The 20,464-nt window shown below is 31.8% G+C and overlaps 1 protein-coding gene and 1 pseudogene across 1 annotated transcript in view; both read left to right on the top strand.

Moving 5' to 3' along the window:
- The window catches only part of FOXP2 (forkhead box P2), a 643,835-nt gene that overhangs the window by 141,922 nt on the left and 481,449 nt on the right, over positions 1-20,464 (top strand). The gene's annotated exons all lie outside the window — the stretch shown is intronic.
- Positions 2,299-11,011, top strand: LOC148092229 (large ribosomal subunit protein eL6 pseudogene; annotated as a pseudogene).

Genomic DNA, 20,464 nt, shown 5'->3' with positions numbered 1-20,464 from the left:
CATTTTTGTTTATGAGAGTTATATCCTCTTGTTGGATTGAGCCCTTTAGTATTATGTAGTGACTTTTATTGTCTCTTGTTATGACCTTTGCTTTGATGTTTATTTTGTCAAATGTGTGTATTGCTACTCCAGTTTTGTTTGTTTTTTTCATTTGCATTTTCATGGAAAATTTTTTTCATCCCTTCACTCTCAGCATGTGTGAGTCCTTTGTTCTGAAGTGGGTCTCTTGTAGACAGCATATATTTGGGTCATTTTTTTTTATCCATTTAGCTACCCAACATCTCAAACAAAATGACTCTTAACTTTTGCAATTTCATTGCTTCGAGTTATTAACAGTCCTAGACCAGAACTGTCATCAGTTTGAAAATGGTCATTTACAAAAAAATTATTCATTTATGTAAATTATTTTAAATTTTGAAAATTAACTGTGTTAATGAATACTGACTGTATAATCATTCCAACTATGTATACACCTTTGAGGAACATCTATATTTTACTGTTTTCACTTAATATACAATACCCTGAAATATTTGCATTTTGTATGTTCAGATTTTAATCAAAGAATAATAAATTCACAAAATGTGAATATAAACTATGAAATGTCTTGTTTTGCAGAATTTATTTCCTTCAAAATATAAAATCAATGCATTTTTATTATATAGTTTCATTCGTTTCTTTACAACATATCTTTATTTCCTGAGTGTTGTTTGCACCATTACATGAGAGGTTGCTTTGGGAGTTGTTTTAATCATTATTATAGTGAAATTTAAAAATAAAATTGCTTACACAATAGTTCTAAGATCTATACCTAATTTTTCTATAAATTTTACTAGAAATATATTTTTAAAAATATCCTTTCTACGTTTAAACAGCTCTTCTCAGGCAGTAATGACTTTTAAAAGTTCAAACTTATTCATTTCCACTTTTTTCTAAGTTGATTTTTTTCTTTAAATCGTATTTGGATATCTGAAGCTTCAGGACTTTCTAGCTGGATATGTTGCATAAATATTTATATCACTGTTAATGCCACTTCAGTATTTATGTTGTGTTTTTTTACATTTAATATTTAAGATGCTTATTGATTATTCTTCTGCAAGGTATTAGTAACATTCTTATGTTTTTTTTATTAATCATATAAAGATTTCAGGTATTTTGAGATTGAATATTTATAATTTCCTCCATAGGATTTTAAGATTTTGTTAATGAGTAATGGAGATTAAATAAAATGTGATCCATAAACCTGGGCTATTTAATTCTCCTTGATTTTTAATGTTTTTCTGATATTCTAATAACATAAATGGTGCTTTCATTGTAGAATAGAGTTGGTAACAATTACAGTTTTTAGAATCCATTACCAAAACTAATCATTTCTTGTGCCCATTTTTACTGATTTAAATCCTCTGCCTTCTAAGAGCTTTCATTCTAGTTTAGGAGGAAAGGATGTTTATATTTCCATCTCTTTTTTTTGTACATTTTTCAGTAAGAATTTTTTTGAATATCTACTGTAACTATACCAGGCAGAACTGAGGCTATAAATGGCAAATACTACTAATTTTTCTCCTCAAGGAACCAAAATCAAGATAGGTAAAAAATTAGCTATGCTAATTATTATTATTATGTTAAAAATACTTAAGGTGTGCACAATGCTATGGGATTACAGAGGGTTAAATAATTAATTCTGTTTGACAGAATAATGGAAAGCTCCACAAATGTCATGATTTTAGGTTATCTACCCTGATACAAGTAGGATTTTCGCTAGCCTAGAATGTTGATAAAGGCATTTTAGGCAAAGTTAACATTGTGAGTACACATCTAAAGATTTGTGAAAATATGTGATGAGTTCAAGGATTATGAGAAATCTGGTGTGATTACAATATTGGGTACCTAGTGAGACAATGGAAAATAAAACTGAAAAATATTTGGGCCATTAAAAAATTTTTATTTTATTCTGTGGACAATGAGTAACCATTAAAAGACTTAAAGTAGGGAATGGCATAATTAGATGATCTCCATTACTGTGAGCCCAATCCAAGCCACCACTATTACTCTCATTACTGCAAGCCCTGATTGCATCTTTCCTCCCAACTAAAATCACTCCCAATATTCCATGGCCTCCCATTGTGCTTAATATGATACACAACTTTATTCCAATTTACACAGAGCCTTAGATAGTTTGACTCTTGTCTCCCTCTCCAGACTTATCTTTTTAGCCTTTCCCTCATCCATCAAGCTCCAGCCATGGAGTAAAAAAAGTCTGGAGGCAGAAGGACCTGTTTTAAGACTACTGGAGTAGACATAATGGAGATAAAGCAGAGTCATGGTAGTAGGAATGGTGTGAAAGGAAGCAACTTGAAAAATGCAGCCTATAGATGGTATGAAAAGAGGTAACTTGAAAAATACAGCTTATTGATAAAAAATACAGCTTATATGTACATGAAAAACATTTGAAAGATGACTTCCATGATATGAAAGATATTTAAACCTTGGTTACCAGAAAAAAGGTTGTTTCATTATTAAAGTTAGGGTACAGGGTGCAAACATTTAGTTTGGGATGGGTAGTTTAGTTTGGGATACAGACATTTAGTTTGGTATTATATACCATATATTAATAGCCATGTCTGTTCAGTTCACAATCTCTTCCATAATTTGTCCCTGTCACTCCCATATTCTTACTATAAAAGTTTACATAGGTGGAATCTTGAGTCAGCTTGTAATTTGACTCTATTCCCATAGTCATTTTTTAAAAATATGTCTTTATTGATTTTAGAGAGAGGAAGGGATAAAGAGAGAAGGAGATAGAAACATCAATGATGAGAGAATCATTGATCAACTGCCTCCTGCATGCTCCCCGCAACCTGGGCATGTGCTCTGACTGGGAATCAAACCAAGATCTCCTGGATTGATGCTTAGCTGCTGAGCCATGCCCGGCTGGGCTCCCATAGTCATTTTTATTTTATTTTATTTTATTTTTATTTTATTTTATTTTATTTTATTTTATTTTATTTATTTTATTTTATTTTTAGCTTACAAACTCTGCATAATTAGGAGGGATAAAACAATCTGATTGGCAAACTTTCATCTGCAGAGGGTATATTGGGGGAATTGTTTAAAATTCATTTTCCAAGGGTCATCAGTATATTTTCAAAGAAAATGAACTGTATGTAGTGTGCTTTATTTTTATTTTATTTTATTTTTTTCCATTTTTAATTTGACTAGAGTTCAGCCTCCATAATTTAAGATTGTAAACTAGAGTGTGAATATCTTTGTGACTGGGAACTCAAAATGCTAATTTTAGAGCTGAAATGCTCTTTTTAACTATTACTTTGTAGACTAATAATGCTGCTAGGAAGTTGCTCTCTAGAAGGAAGGATGAAAAAGATATACAAATACAAGCAGACACCAAGCGATAGACTATACTCTCTTCTCTCACTCTTGAAATGTGACTACATTCCTTTCTCGGAATTCTTATAATGAACTCTTCTTTGTACTTAAGCTAGCTCAAGCTAGTTTCCGCTACTTATAAGTAGAAATTTATTGCCTAATGTAATTGACCTTGGACTTGTCAAATTTGAGGTTTTGGTAGGATTTCTAGATGAGACTATCTAGCACCTACATAAAATCTTTGGTTGCTTTTATGCTTTTGCTAATGCATGGAATGGGAGTGATTTTTTTTTTTTTTTCTTTTTTCTTTTAATGGAAGGAGAAGATTATTGAGAATGGGAGCTTTTGCATTACATTTTTGCACCAATTATTCTTGGCTCTCAGGAAAACTATAGGACTTTAAACCATAGGACTTTATCTTACTACTTGCTGTTTTTTATACTAAATTTTTGTCTGTGTATTGTCTTGAGATTTATAACCATAAAATTATATTGCATAAAAATAATATTTCAATTTCATTTTCAGGTTGTGTTGCTAAGGGCTTACCAAAAAATAGTTCCCTGTTTCATTCATTCTTTCTTTTTTTCTTGGAAAATTTTCTCTGTGTGTGAGTGACAGAAGTTCTGAGGAAAAATTATGCTCTTTTGATATGTTTGTACAACTATAAGAAGACCCAGGTAACTGTTTTGTGAGCTAAACAGAGTCAATGAAGCAGATGAAGTGTGATCTAACCCAGGGTTTAAAGAACATGTTGTGTGCTTGTTTTACAAGAGGTGGTGAGAGTAGAATTGACATGATTCAGTACTTAGGTGATTTATATACATATATTTATGTGTGTATATATATATAGATATATATATAATGAATTTGAACATGTGCTATCCTTTTCCTGTCTCTAGAATATTTTCTATGTATAACAATGGTGTTTTCTGTTTCTAGAAAGTTTGATTCACACTACTTTTGTTTCCATTATGTTCTAGCTCACCTGGTTTCTTTTTTAATTTAACTTTTTGTTTTAAGTTTGCAGAAAAGTTGAGGAGATGGTACAAAATTTTTGTATTTCTAACCACTCCCACACCTCAAACTCACTCAGTTTCTCCTACTAATGTATGGCATAACTATAGTATATTTTTCACAATTAATAAGCTAATATTGATATATTATTATTGACTATAGTCCAGACTTCATTAATGTTTTTTTTAGTTTTTACCTAATGTTCTTTTTCTGGATGCCACATCCAAGAAACAAAATGTAGTTGTCATGTCTCTTTAGATTTTTCTTGACTGGACAGTTCTTATTTCCTTTTTCTTTTTTTAAAATTGTTTTTAATTTTTAAATTACAGTTGACATACAATATTATATTAGTTTCAGGTGTACAACATAGTGATTAAACATTTATAATTTACCAAGTGATCACTCAATCAATCTAGTACACATCTGATACCATACATAGCTGTCACAATATTATTGACTATATTCCCTGTCTACTCCCAAACTTATTTAGGAAACTATCTATAACTTTTAACTAATCAGAACATTCTTGGTTTTTATTCTTCTTTTGGTATATACATGTTTGGTCTATGAATATAAGAAAAGTAATATGTATTAATTTATTTGCCAGATAATTTACAGGGATTTTTTTTGAAATTTGTGGAAATTTTTTTAGTGTCTTATGACATACTCAGTATTGTAAAAGAATTATGAATTCTAGTCAATAGGTACATTTTGTAAAATACAGAACTTTTGATATAGATTTTGTATATGTATAAATTTAACTGTTATACCTTTTTAATCATATTTTTATTTATCAAATATTTTTGTTCATTTTTTAATTGAATTTATTGAGGTGACATTGGTTTACAAAACCATACAGGTTTCAAGTGTATAAATCAATAAAACATCATCTGCATGCTGCACCGTGTGCCCACCACCCCAAGTGAAGTCTCTTTCCATCAACATTCCCCCCTCCCTTTGCCCATCTCCACCTATTTCCCACCCCACTTTTCCTCTGGGTATCTCCACAATGTTTTCTGTAACTATGTGTGAGATATATATATATATATATATATATATATATATATATATATATATATATGTTTTTTACTTAGTCCCTTCATATCTTTCACTCAGTTCCCCAACCCTCCTTCTATCTGAGAGCTGTCAGTCTGTTCAATATATCCATGCACCCTTTTCTATTTTGTTCATCAGCTTATTTTGTTCCTTAGAGTCCACATATAAGTGAGATAATATGGTATTTGTCTTTCTCTGACTGGCTTATTTTGTTCATTCTTATACATTTGATGTATAAGTACTGATACTTATAATACCATGTTGAAATCTTCACAAACACTTTTGTTTCTGTCGGTTTTTCTTTGTATTTCTGATAGTGTTTCATGTATACATGCATTTTAGTCATTTTGTAAAGTTTCATGATCATTATTTTTTTGTAATGGAATGTGTCTTTTTTCTACGCTCTTGGTCCAGTCTAAGTTTCCTTGCTTTTTTTCTACTCTATCTGACATTAATATTATCACCCCTGCTTTCTTTTTACTCTACAAAATGAATTCCACTGTGCCTTGCACATAGTTGATGCTCAAATATTTGGAAAGTGACTGAATATTGTAAAAGAATTATGAATGCTAGTTTCATATGAATACCTATTAATAAGAATGAGAAAAATAGGTGAATGCCAAAAATACACAGCCAATTTTCCATGAAGAGCCAGCTATTTCAGCAAATATAAAATATGTGGATGTTTTCTTTTAATTATCTAAAGCCTCACACACTTCCATAAAACTAACACTAATTACTCTTGGAGTTTAGGAAGCTGTGAATATCTATATAACCAACCAAACATTTCCAATAGCCAACATTATGTGAAAGAAATACATGGATGATAATGTTTAATCATAGCTCTTTTTTTTTTTAACACTTAAAATAAGACTATTGTCTATTGGCGGTTCATTTACTTGGCATTTTAATTTTCTCACTGTTTTTTCAAAATAATGCATCTTACAAATAAAAATGCATATCATTTATAACAAAGAAGATGCCTGTGAGTTTTGTAGCTGAATGGTTTTCTGTTTTTACCTTTATAAGAAAACTTACATATTATGCATAAGTTCATAATATTTATACACTTATATGTTTTATAAGTGTATGAGATTTATTCTATTAAAAAAGACAAGGGAAAAAAGGTTTAACGTTTTAAAGTTGGTATGTTTTTAAGCAAAGTATTTCATTTTCTGAAGTACATTGGAACAAAACTGTGTTAAAGGATATTGTTGAAGAAATTGTAAGAATGAGTCAAGAACACAAATATGAACTATTCACAGACAATATAAGTGTGATCTCCCTCTGGTAGTAAAAGAAGGTATAAAGGTGGTTTAAAGATTTATTGAACATATCTATTCAGGTACAGTGACACTGTAGATCTTAAATAGTCGACATTGGAAGCCAAAGTTCCTTCCACTTGTATAAAATGATACAGAATATTTTTTAAAGTATGATATTCAGAAATAAACTAACTGGAAGGACAACAAAGTATCCATTAAAGTTAATATTTTTGATTTCAGTCAGGCTAAATTACCACTTTAAATGATAATTTTCTTCAAAGCATATTTTGTGTGTGTGTTTTTTATTTTACTTTTATTCTCTCTTTTTTTATTGTTGAGAGTATTACTGATGTTCCCTATTCCCCCCTCACCTCCCTGCACCCATCTCCCACCCCTCCCCAAGCCCTCACCTGTCCACTGTCTGTGTCTATGTGGTGTTCATATATACTTATAAGTTCTCAAAGCATATCTTAATCAATTTATTTAACAAATATTTATAGCCTTTGTGCAAGGGATACATAGTGAACAAAATGAAAACTTCATCTTTATTGAACTTAAAATCTTGGATTTATTCCATTTAATAATGTACTTCTACATTTTAAAATCAGACCTAGATTCTTCTTGAGGTTTAATCTTTAAACCATTAAGAAATGTCAAGGAAACATTAGAGAAGTAATATATATTAATTTATTGACTAGATACTTTATAGGGCTTTAATATATGTTATATGTTAGTTACTACAAATATAGAGACTTTGGGGCTTATGGGCTATTGGGTTGATTTTTTTTTAAAATTACCTTTGTTGTTGAAAGTATAACAGATGTCCCTTCCACCCACCTTTGATCTCCTCCACCCTGCATCCACCCCACACTCCACATACCAATGTCTGTGTCCATAGGTTATGCATATTAACATATAGGTACTTTGATTAATCTTTACCCACCTGCTCCCTCGCCCCCGCCTTCCTTCTAGATCGCTCTGTCTGTTCCATGCGTCTATGTTCTGGGTCTGTTTTGTTCATTGTATTCCACATATGAGTGAGATCATGTGATACTTGTCTTTCTCTGAGTGGCTTATTGCTCTTTGTGCAATACTCTCCAGTTCCATCCCTTCTGTCCCAAAGGGTAAGAGATCCTTATTTTTCACAGCTGCATAGTATTCCATTGTTTACATGTACCGCTGTTTTTTTATCCACTTATCTACTGATGGGCACAGGCCTTTTTCCAGATCTTAACTTTTGTAAATAGTGCTGCTATCAACATAGGAATGCATAAATTCTTTCTGATTGGTGTTTCAGGCTTCTAAGGATATATCCCTAGAAGTGGGATCACTGGGTCAAATGGCAGTTCCATTTTTAATTTTTTAAGGAAACTCTATACTGTTTTCCATAGTGGCTGCACCAGAATGCATTCCCACCAGCAGAAATGTTCCCTTTTCTCCACATCCTCACCAACATTTGTTATTTGTTGATTTGTTGATTGAAGCCATGCTGACAGGTGTGAGATAATACTTCATTGTCTTTTTAATTTTCATCTCTCAGATGATTAGTGACTTTGAGCATTTTTTCATATATCTTTAGCCATCTGTATGTCCCCTTTGGAGAAGTGTCTATTTAGGTCCTTTGCCCATTTTTTAATTGGATTTTTTGTCTTCCTTTTGTTAAGTTGTATGAGTTTCTTATATATTTTGGATATTAACCCTTTATCAGATGTATCATTGGCAAATATGTTCTGCCGTACAGTGGGTTCCTTTTTCATTCTGATGCTGGTTTCTTTTGCTGTACAGAAGCTTTTTAGTTTGATGTAGTCCCATTTGTTTATTTTTTTCCTTTATTTCTCTGGCCCAGGACTATGTATCTGTAAACATTCTCTTACATGAGATGACTGATATTTTGCTACTTGTGTTTTCTTTTAGGATTTTTATGGTTCCACATCTTACATTTATGTCTTTTCTCCAATTTGAGTTTATTCTTGTGTGTGGTGTAATTTGGTGGTCTAGTTTCATTTTTTTGCTTTTTTGCATGTACCTATCCAATTTTCCCAGCACCATTTATTGAAGAGGTTTCCTTTACTCCATTGTATGTTCTTGCTTCCTTTTTCAAATATTAATGGAATATAATGGCTTGGGTTGATTTTTGGTTTCTCTGTTCTGTTCTACTGATCTACATGTCTGTTATTGTGCCAGTATCAGACTGTTTGATTACAGTGGCTTTGTAGTATAATTTGATATCTTGTTTTGTGATCCCTCCAACTTTGTTCTTTCTCAAAATTGCCGTGGCTATTCAGGGTCTTTTTTGGTTCTATATAAATTTTTGAAACGTTTGTTCTAGATCTGTGAAATGTGCTGTTGGTATTTTAATAAGGATTGCATTGAATTTATAGATTGCTTTGGGTAGTATGGACATTTTAATGATGTCAGTTCTTCCAATCCATGAACACGGTATATTCTTCCACTTTTTTATATCTTCCTTTATCTCTTTTTGCAACATCCTATAGTTTTCTGAGCACAGATATTTTACCTCCTAAATTGAGTTTATTCCTAAGTATATTAGTTTTTTTGTTACAATGGTAAATGGGATTGTTTTTTTAGTTTCTTTTTCTGAGAGTACATTATTGGTGTATAAAATGCCATTGATTTCTGGGTGTTAATTTTGTATCCTGCTACGTTGCTGAATTCACTGATTAAACCTAGTGGTTTTTTGGTGGAGTCTTTAGGATATTCTATGCACATTATCATGTCATCTGAAAATAATGACAGTTTTATTTCCTCCTTTCCAATTTGGATGCCTTCTATGCTTTCTTCTTGTCTGATTGTTGTGGCTAAGACTTCCAGTATTATGTTGAATAAGAGTGGTAAAAGTAGACACACCTATGTTGTTCCTGTTCTTAAGGGAAATGGTTTTCATTTTTGCCCATTGAGTATGATGTTGGCTGTAGGTTTGTCATGTATGCCCTTTATTATGTTGAGGTATGATTCCTCTATTCCCACTTTGCTGAGAGTTTTTATCAAAACTGGGAGCTGGATTTTGTTGACTGCTTTTTCTGCATCTAATGATATGAGCATGTGATTTTTGTATTTCAGTTTGTTTATGTGATGTATCATTGATTTGTGAATATTGTACCATCCTTGCATCCCTGGAATAAATCCCATTTGGACATGGTGTATGATCTTTGTAATATATTGGTGGATCTAATTTGCTAATATTTTGTTGAGGATTTCAGCATCTATGTACATCAAGGATATTGGCCTGTAATTTCCCTTTTTTTGTAGTGTCTTCATCTGGTTTTGGAATTAGGCTAATGCTGGCTTCCTAAAAAAAGCTTGGAAGAGTTCCTTCCTCTTGGATTTTTTTGGAATAGTTTGAAGAGGATAGGTGTTAGTTCTTCTTTGAATGTTTGCTAAAACTACCCTGTGAAACCATCCATATCAGGGCTTTTGTGAGCTGGGACTGGGTTCATTTTATGTCTAAAGAAACTAATGTTCAAAGAATTTCTAAATCATTTATTTAATTTATTTAAGAAATATTTTCTGAGTCCTATAAACATTACTTGAATAAATTAAATATATATAAAATAAATATGTATTACAGTGGTTAGAGAATCATATACCTTACAAAATGTCACCACCCACTTGGATATTTCCAGTACCCCCCAGGCACCATACATATTTATTGCATCTAAATTCAGGATTTGAAAGAAAAAGGAGAAAGTTCTTGCTACTGTCACAAAACCAGTAGGTGGCGCAACAAGAATGGTGTTACCTGAGTAATCAAACTTGGCAAAATGCCTATTATCCTATTGAAGATATGCCTTGAAAGTTATTGAGCTATGGCAAGAAACCCTTCAGTCAGCATGTGAGAAAACTGCAAGCAAACATCACTCTTGGGGCCATTCTGAGCAAAATCCCCAAACATCTCACTGATTCTTACTTTAAGAAGAAGCTGTGCAAGCCCAAACACTAGGAAGGTGAGATCTCCAATACAGAGAAGATCTTCAGTTATAGAACAGTGCAAGGTTGATCAGAAGACCATGCACTAGAAAATTCTGCCCAAATTCAAAGCTGTTCCTCAGCTTGAGGGCTACCTCCACTCTGTTTGCTCTGACAAATGGGCTTTATCTTCATAAACTGGTGTTCTAAATTTTCCACAAAGAACCTAATTAAATAACTGATCTATTTAAAAATAATAAAATAAAATAATAATATAAAATCCACTAAAATATAAGGCTGAATAGAAGAACAAGGAAAATGTTGAGTCATCTTATTTTTCAGTTCTATTCTTATCCTCAGTAAAGACTGCAGCTAAGACTTAATAGGTTTATTAATATTAGTAATAGCTAAAACTTAATGTTAACACTTATTTTGTGCTAGACACTGCTCAAAGCACGTTATATGCATTAACTGTTTTCATCTTCACAAGAGCTAAATATGACTGATATTACTTTATTATTAATTATTATTATTTCCAATTTACAATGAGCAAACTGAATATAGAAGGGCTAATTTTTCCCACAAAGTCAAAGAAGCATATACAGGATGGAATCAAACTTAATCTTAAATTATTATTCAAAAATATATATTGATTTTTATCCTGTGTTTCAGGCACTCTTCTTGGTACTGGGGTTATAGCAGTCCAAGACAAAGTCCCTGCTCTATGTGACTTATAGTATGTAAATGTGCCAAATATTAATAATGTTCTATGAAAAACAGTAAAATAGGTTAGGGGAAAATGGCGTGCCTAGGTTGGGGAAGAGTGATGTTTGCTATTATATATAGAGTAACCAAAGAAGGTCTTTCTAATATAGTCACATTTAAAGAGAAACATAAAGGAAGTGAACCAACCAGGTAGAGTGATCTTGGGAAAAAATATTCGAGGGAAGTGGAGTAGCAAGTGCAGATTCCCTTAGGTAGGAGCATCCTTTGCATGTTTAAACAACAAGGAGAGCAGCATGGCTAGGCCCAGTTAGTAAGAAATAAAAGAGTGGTTAAAAAAAAAAAAGAAAGAAAGAAGAAGCCAGAGAGATAGAGAAGATAAAGAGTCAAAGCCCTTAAAATGAAAACTATGGTAGGAATTTGAGAAGAGGGGTTTTGAAACATAATCTCACTTCTGTGTTAACAATCACATTGGCTGCTTTCTTGAGAACAGACAATGGGGAAAGAGAAAAAGAAGAAAGACTATTTAGGAAGCTATTTTAATAATCCAGATTAGAGATGATGGTGCCTTGGATCTAGACAGTAGTGGTAGAGGTAGTGGTTGACGTTAATTCAAGAGATTGAGTTCTGGTTACATTTTCAAGGTAGGAACAATAGAATTTGCTGCAGAATTATTATGTGTCTTAATCTGTATATTATAATGCATTTGGTGATTATTTAATAGTTCACTAATGTCCCTAAGTAAAGCAAGAGCAGAAGGCCAGGGATTGATGAACTATGTCAATTATGACAAAAGAATAACAGTATATAAAACCATCTTTTCAAGAGTAAGCATAGGTAAACAGTAGTTGTATAGGCTGGTATGGAGTTTTAGAATAGCCCAAGTATATCAAAACTGTATGAGAGAATGAAAGAAATGATCTTAAGAGAGCAAGAAAGACATTGACAATATGCACATCCTAAAATTAAAAAAATAAAAAGCTATTGTCAATAATTTTACTTATAACTATTCAGTTTGCTGTTATAACATTTTAAAATTTAAACACCTTATATCAGTGTTTATTATAATATTTTTTTTACTTCTAAATTGTTTGACATTGTCTTTTTCTCAGGGTGAGTGTGAAGAAGTTTTTTGTCTTAAAAACATGAAAAACACTGAGTAGTAGACTATCTGAAGAACATTTAGAGAGTTTCATTTATATGAACATAAATTATAATGTTTTACAGTGCTTAGACTGTGGTGAAGTTTAAGGTTTCATATCAGGCAGAAAAAACCTGGGTAAACTCTTAATAGTTTAGTATCTCACTTCCTATGGGAATGTGGCTTCCACTTGAAGATAATATTATAACTTATTTAGTATAAAATTCATATATTGTAGAAGAGATGTTTAAGGTCCCAGTTGAGTTTTCCTGAATTTATTATCTTAAGAAGTAAAATACAGATGCATCTTTCATGAAAGGAATAAGGTTATTCTAAAGTAATATCTTTGACTCTTCAATCAATTTATTACATTTTGATGACCATTTAACCAATTAATAGAAATTGGATAATTGGAAGAATATAGATGAGATTAAGACTTTATTGATGAACAGCAACAGAACTAAAAACTCAAAGATGTTTAAGAGAAAAATATTTCAGGCAAACTGAAATTTTTATTTCAAGATAAATAGCTTTAGCTATTTACATTGAAGCATGCAATTAAAAAAAATTCTGCTTTGGGCAAATTACGTTAATTGACCTAATGTTTTAAATTCCATTTCTGAGGTAAAGAAAAATTTCTTAAAAATCATCATAACATTACCTTCTATATAAAGTTATTATTTGACTAGGACTGAAAGATTTAGCCAGAACACAATAGTGATCAGAAAAAGATGTTTGAGTCTAATAGGTACCTATTAAATTCTTAATTCAGCCTTATTTAGAGGGTATATGATAAACAGCTTTTGTAATATATGGTTTCTCAGTCATAAAACAAGTTTCCAACAGGAGAAGCAAGTTAAATGTCTGTATGTTGGGATAAAAGCATTAATAGGAAGAAATGAATAAAGTCATTAGGGCAATGGGTAAAATCATTGGGGCAAAAAAGTAAAAACAGCTGGAAACCCAGCATTGAGGAAAAAAATAAAAGCTTACAGTACAGAATTATAAAATGATGGCCTCCTTAATGACAGGTTTTCCTAATGATGATCTTAACTCAACAAACTTGAAATTATCATTTATAAGAATTCTAAACATAATTCATCTTAAAAAATAGATTTCCATCTGTGGTAGGTGACAAAAATTCCCCATCTTCGAATGTATGTCTTTTTAAACTGTGATTTGGCAGCCTAGCCTGTCTCTTGAAAAGTCTGTTCCTTCATTCTCTTGACTAAGGGAAGACCTTTTGACCAGTAGAATGTGACAGACATGATATTAGCTCAGAATATAGTAAAGCACACCAAATGAAAAATATAAGCAAGTTCTGAAAGGGTTTGCCTATATTCTTGAGCAATAGATCCTAATAAGTTACTGGAGTCAATTTATTTTGAAGCCAATAAATAATAGATAATTTACAAAATTATCTAAGAAGTTGTAAAATATCCTTTGATGGCTCTATTAAAAATGAAATACTGTGCTGAACACACTACTTCACTCAGAATTTTTCTAGCCTAGTGTTTTATGCTTTTAGAATGTTGAGATAAATATTAGCTTTATTTGTAATAGCTTAAGAATAAAAATCACTATGAAAAGTTACACTTTTCAGTTTTCAAACTTTTATTAAACATCAAAAACCCTTCACATTTTAGTTTTATTCTTTCTAATTTAAAAGAGGTCATATATCCTTTAGAAAAAGAACCAGATTTATACCAGTGAATATGAGTGATGAAAGCTGCACAGGTAAGTGTTTGTAATGACATTTTAAAAGTCATTCCCATGCAATTAGCTGAACATATAAAGAAATAAAGAGTGGGTGGAAGAAGAGCTGCATATTTTTGACAATAAAACAATAGGAGATGTTTTTCAGTTTGGTACAAGAAACAAGAAGATGCATGTCTGTATAAGATTACTGTCTCTCTTTTTCTTTTTAAAAAGTAGAAGATGTGAATCTGTTAGAGAGCAGTGCAGTTTTCTTTTGTTTGACCTGCAATTTTTGTATATCATTAGGTAAATTTTGATGCACTTTAAATAAAAAGGACTATTGATGAAGTAATGTTTATAAGTGCCTTTGAGCTTATCAAACAGGTAGTATTGTGATGTTTTCTATGGCAAGAGTAACTTACTTTCCCGTTTGACAGAGCTCACAAAGTAAGGTGGGTGAGTTAAAGTTGCTATGATTACTTAATTTTTTGCACTTTCTAATTTAAAACATTTCAAGTTGGTATTTTACTATTGCATAGATATTTTATTTTCATTAATATAAACTTTTTGTTCATGTAGCCTTCTTCTTTCTTGTTACTGGTGTATTTCATAGTATTCTGAAGATTATCTAAAGAAAAGACAATTAATTCACCTTTACCCAGATATTATCCCTTTCAAAAGAGTATTCTTCTTCCTAATTCCTCTGTCTTTGGAGTCAGAAAGTCCTGGGTTCAATTAAAAAAAAAAAAATTTAGCCCTCACCCAAGGATATGTTTTTATTTATTTATTTATTTATTCATTCATTTATTTATTTATTTAATTTATTTATTTTGAGAGAGAGGAAGGGAGGGAGAGAGAGAGACATCAATGTGAGAAACAAACATCAATCTGTTGCCTGCCGTATGCACCCTGACCAGGGATCAAATTTACAACCTAGGTATGTGCCCTGATAGGAAATTGAACTTGCAGCTTTTTGCACGGGACGATGCCCCAACCAACCGAGCCATCCATCCAAGGCCTGGGGCTCAATCTTATCTCTGCTGCAGTGTGATCTAAAGCAAATTCTCTGTCTCTCCTAATCTGTTTTGTCATGTGTCAAATGGATAGGTAATATACCTAAATCCAAAGATCTTTGTGAGGACTGAATGCAACCATATATGTGAAGTGCTTATTACACTGTCTGATGCATAGTAAAACACAATAACTACAAGCTACTATATAAGGCATTATTTTTCCATCCTTATAATAAATGCATTTAGGTTGTCTATATCCAACAGAACTTATGGTTAGGATGGAAATGTTAATATCTATCTACATTGTCCAACATGGTAACCACTAGCAACGCATGATTATTAAGCACTTGAAATCTGGCTAATGCCATTAAATCATTGCATTCCATAATTGATTTAATTTTTATGTTAAAGTAGTCACATGTGGGTAGAGATTACCAGTACTGGATAATGTAGTTCTAGTGTAAACTTTTTTTTTCTCCTAATAAACTCTCTTATTAACATTTCAATTGGAATTGTGAGATTTATTTCTACTCATTATTTTTTATTTAATTTCTATTGAATTTACGGGGGTGAAAATGGTTAAAAAAATATATAGATTTCAAGTGTACAATTTTATAATACATCACCTGCATATTGTGCTTTTCATCATTTGTCACCATTTATTCCTTCTTTACCTTCTTCTACCACCATATATTCTTCTAATATATTCCCAACCACCTTTCTCCTTGTAGTCACCATACTGCTGTCTGTGTCTATGACTTGTGGAGTTTGTGGGTTTTTTTCTTAATCCTTTCACCTTTTTTTACCCAGCCCTTCAATCCCCCATTCTGTCTGACAGCTGTCAGTAAGTTTTCTATATCAATGAGTCTGTTTCTGTTTGTTTAATTTGTTCATTAGGTTCCACAAATGAAATAATATGGTATTTTTCTTTCTCAGATTGGATTATTTCATTTAGCAAAATACTCTCCAGGTTCATTCATGTTGTTGCAAAGGGTAAAATTTCCTTTTCTTTTTTTATGGCTGAGTAGTGTTCCGCTTTTTTTATCCACTCATCTAATGATGGACACTTGGGCTGCTTCCAAATCTTGGCTATTGTAAATAATGCTCCAACAGACATAGGGGTGCATATATTCTTTTGAATCAGTGTTTGGGGATTCTCCTAACATATTTCCAGAACAAAATCAGTGGGTCAAAAGGCAGTTCCATTTTTTTTACTTTTTGAAGAAACCCCACACTGTTTTCCACAGTCGCTGCACTAATCTGCATTCTTACTGAAAGTGCAGGAGGGTTCTCTTTTTTCCATGTCCTCTACAACTCTTGTTTGTTGATTTATTGATGATAGCCATTCTGTCAAGTGTGAGTTGATATTTCATTGTAGTTTTAACTTGCATTTCTCTGACGATAAATGATGTTGAGCATCATTTCATATCTATTGGCCATCTGTGTGTCTTGTTTGGAAAAGTGTCTATTCAGATTCTTTGCCCATTTTTAATGGATTGTTTGTGATTTTGGTGTTGAGTTGTATAAAATCTTCATAATTTGTGGAGATTAACACCTTATCAGATGTATCACTGGTGAATGTGTTCTCCTTGATTCAGTGGGTTGTCTTTAAATTTTTGTTGATGGTTTCCTTTGCTGTGCAAAAACATTTACTTTGATGTAGTTTTATTTGTTTATTTTTTCTTTTATTTTCCTTGCCTGAGGAGAAATACCAGAAAAAATATTACTATGAGAAATGTTTGAGATTTTACTACCTATGTTTTTAATTGGGTTTTTCTGGTTTTGAGTTATACATTATATTTTCAATCCATTTTGAGTTTATTTTTGGGCATGGCTTAAAGAGTTGGTCTAATTGTGTTTTTTTGCACATTATCTGTGCAATTTTTTCAACACCACTGATTGAATAGACTGCCTTTACCTTATTTTATCTTCTTGCTTCCTTTTTCAAATATTAATTAACCATGAAAACATGGGTTTATTTCTGGGCCCTCTATTTTGTTCCATTGATCTATATGTGTGTTTTCATGTGAGTACAGTACTATTTTGATTACTATGGCCTTGTAGTATAGTTTGATATCAGGTAGCATGATTCCTCCAACTTTGTTCTTCTTTCTCAAGATTCTTGTTGCTATTTGGGGTTTTATGTGGTTCCATATAAATTTTTTAAATATTTATTCTAGTTCTCTGAAATACACCGTTGGTATCATGATAGAAATTGAATAGAGTCTATAGATTGCTTTGTATAGTATGAACATTTTAATGATGTTAATACTTCCTATCCATGAACATGGTATATGCTTCCACTTATTTGTCTCCAATTTCTTTCTTCAGTGTCTTATAATCTTCCAAGTACAGGCATTTCATATCCGCAGTTAAATTTATTCCTAGGTATTTTTCTTTTTTTGATGCAGTTGTAAATGGGATTATTTTCTTAGTTTTCCTTTCTGAAAATTCATTATTGGTGTGTAAAAATGCAACTGATTTTTGGATATTTATTTTGTATGCTGCTACATTACTGAATTTGTTTATCAGTTCTAGTAGGTGTTTGGTGGAATTTTTAATGTTCTCTTTATACAGTACCATATCACTTGCAGATAGTGACAGTTTTACTTCTTCTGTTTAAATTTGGATGCCTTTTATTTCTTCTTCTTGTCTGATTACTGTCTCCAGGATTTCCAGTACTATGTTGAATAAGAGTGGTGAAAGCAGATATCCTTCTCTTGTTCCTGATATTAAGGGAAACACTTATTTTTTGCCCAATGAGTATGATGTTGGCTGTCGGTTTGTCATATGTGACCTTTATTATGTTGAAGTATGTTCTCTCTATTCCAACTTTGCTGAGAATTTTTATTATAAATGTGTGCTGAATTTTATCAAATGCTTTTTCTGTATCTATTGATATGATCAAGTATTTTTTAATCTTTATTTTTTTAATGTGGTGTATCACATTTATTGATTTGTGGATATTGTACCAACATGTATCCAGAAAATAAATCCCACTTGATCAGTGTATGATCTTTTTAATGTCTTACTGGATCTGGATTGCTAATACTTTTTTGAGGATTTTAGCATCTATGTTCATCAGAGATATAGGCCTGTAATTTTCTTTCTTTGCAGTGTTTTTATCTGGTTTTGAAATTAGAGCTATACTAGCCCCCTAGGAGCTTTTCTTTTTTTAAAATTTTGGAATAGTTTTAGAAGGACAGGTGTTCTTTTTTGAATATTTGGTAATAAAAGTCCAAGACTTTTGCTCTGGGGAGTTTTTTTATTATCATTACTGCTTCAATTTCATTAGTTGTAATTGGTATATTGAGATTTTCTGATTCTTCCTGACTCAGTTTTGGAAGATTGTATGTTTCTAGGAATTTATCTGTTTCACCCAGTTCATCTAATTTCTTGGCATATGGTTGTAATATTTTCTTACAATCCTTTGTATATTTGTGTTAGTTCTTCTCGTTCATTTATGATTTTATTTATTTGGGTCCTCTTATTTTTTCTTGATGAGTATAGTTAAAGTTTTATCATCCTTGTTTTTCTTTTCAAAGACCCAGTCCTTTGTTTCATTGATCTTCTGTATTTGTTTTTACTCTATTTCATTTATTTCTGCTCTGATCTTTATTATTCCCTTTCATCCTCTCACTTTGTGCTCTTTTGTTCTTTTTCTGGATCCTTTAAGTGTAAAGTAAGACTGTTTTTTTGAGATTTTCCTTGTGTCTTGAGATAGTCCTGTAATGCTATGAATTTTAGTATTAGGACTGCTTTTGCTGTGTTTAATAGGTTTGGGGTCGTTGTGTTCTCATTTTCATTTGTTTCAAGATCGCTTATGATTACTTCCTTGATCTTGATGTTAACCCTTTCACTTTTTAGTACTGTGTTATTTTGCCTCCATGTCTTTGTGTTTTTCATTTTTTTTCCTTGTAATTGATTTCTACTTTCTTACCTTTATGGTCAGAGAAGATGCTTAATATGATTTTAGCGGTCTTAAATTTATTTAATTTTATTTTGTGTCCTAAAATGAGGTCTATCCTAATAAATTCTCCATAAGCACTTGGAAAAAATGTATATTCTGATGCTTTGTGGTGAAATACTCTGAAAATATCTTTTCAATACATATGGTCTAGTGTGCCACTTAAGGCCATTGTTTTCTTTTTAATTTTCTGTCTGGAAGATCTATTTATTAATGTCAATAGGGTGTTAAAAACCCTAGCTACTTTTCTCAGTGGTTAGAGCATTGGTCTGTGGACTTAAGCGTCTCAGGTTCAATTCCAACCGATGGCACATACCTTGGTTGCAGGCATGTGCTGGAGGCAACCAGTTGATACGTCTCACATTGACGTTTCTCTCTCTCTTTCTCTCTCTCTCTCTCTCTCTCCCTCTCCAACTCTCTCTGAAAAGAAAAAGCAATCGTAAAAATATCTTTGGGTAAAGATTAAAGAATAAATTAATTTCTAAAAAATCTCCTAGTAGGACTATATTACTTTTGACCTTTCTATGTCCATCAAAATTTGCCTTATATATTTAGTTGCCCCTATGTTGGGTGCATAAATGTTTACAATGGTTATATCCTCTTGTTGGATTGATAACTTTATTATTATATAGTGTCCTCCTTTGTCTCTTATTATAGCCTTTGTTTTAAAGTCGAATATGTCTGATATAAGTATTGCTACCCCAGGGGTTTTTTTTTGTTTGTTTCCATTTGCATGATATATTCTTTTCCATCCTTTTACTTTCAGTCAATATATATCTTTTGTTCTGAGGTGGGTGTCTTGTAGACAGCATATATATGGGTCTTGTATTCTTATCCATTCAGCCACCCTATGTATTTTGATTAGAGCATTTAAACCATTTACATTTAAAGTGATTACTGATAGGCACATATTTATTGCCACTTTATTCTTTATAATTATGCTCTTCTGTGTGTTTTTTCTTCTTCTTCTTCTTTTTCTTAAAGAAGACCCTTTAACATTTCCTTTAATATTGGTTTGATGGTAATGAACTCCTTTAGCTTTGTTTTTTCTGGGGAGATCTTAATCTTTTCTTAATTTTAAATAATAACCTTGCTGGGTAAAGTAGTCTTGATTGTAGGCCTTGCTTTTCATCACTTTGAACATTTCATGCCAATCCCTTATGACCTGCAAAGTGTCTGTTGAAAAGTCAGCTGACAATCTTAGGGGATCTCCCTTGTAAGTAATTAACTGTCTTTTTCTTGCTGCTTTTAAGATTCTCTCTTTGTTTTTAACATTTAC

This window comes from Miniopterus natalensis, chromosome 10, assembly GCF_054644295.1.
Source record: "Miniopterus natalensis isolate mMinNat1 chromosome 10, mMinNat1.hap1, whole genome shotgun sequence".
Taxonomy (NCBI): domain Eukaryota; kingdom Metazoa; phylum Chordata; class Mammalia; order Chiroptera; family Miniopteridae; genus Miniopterus; species Miniopterus natalensis.
The sequence above is the reverse complement of the archived record's forward strand: the minus strand, read 5'-3'. Positions and strand labels throughout refer to the sequence as shown.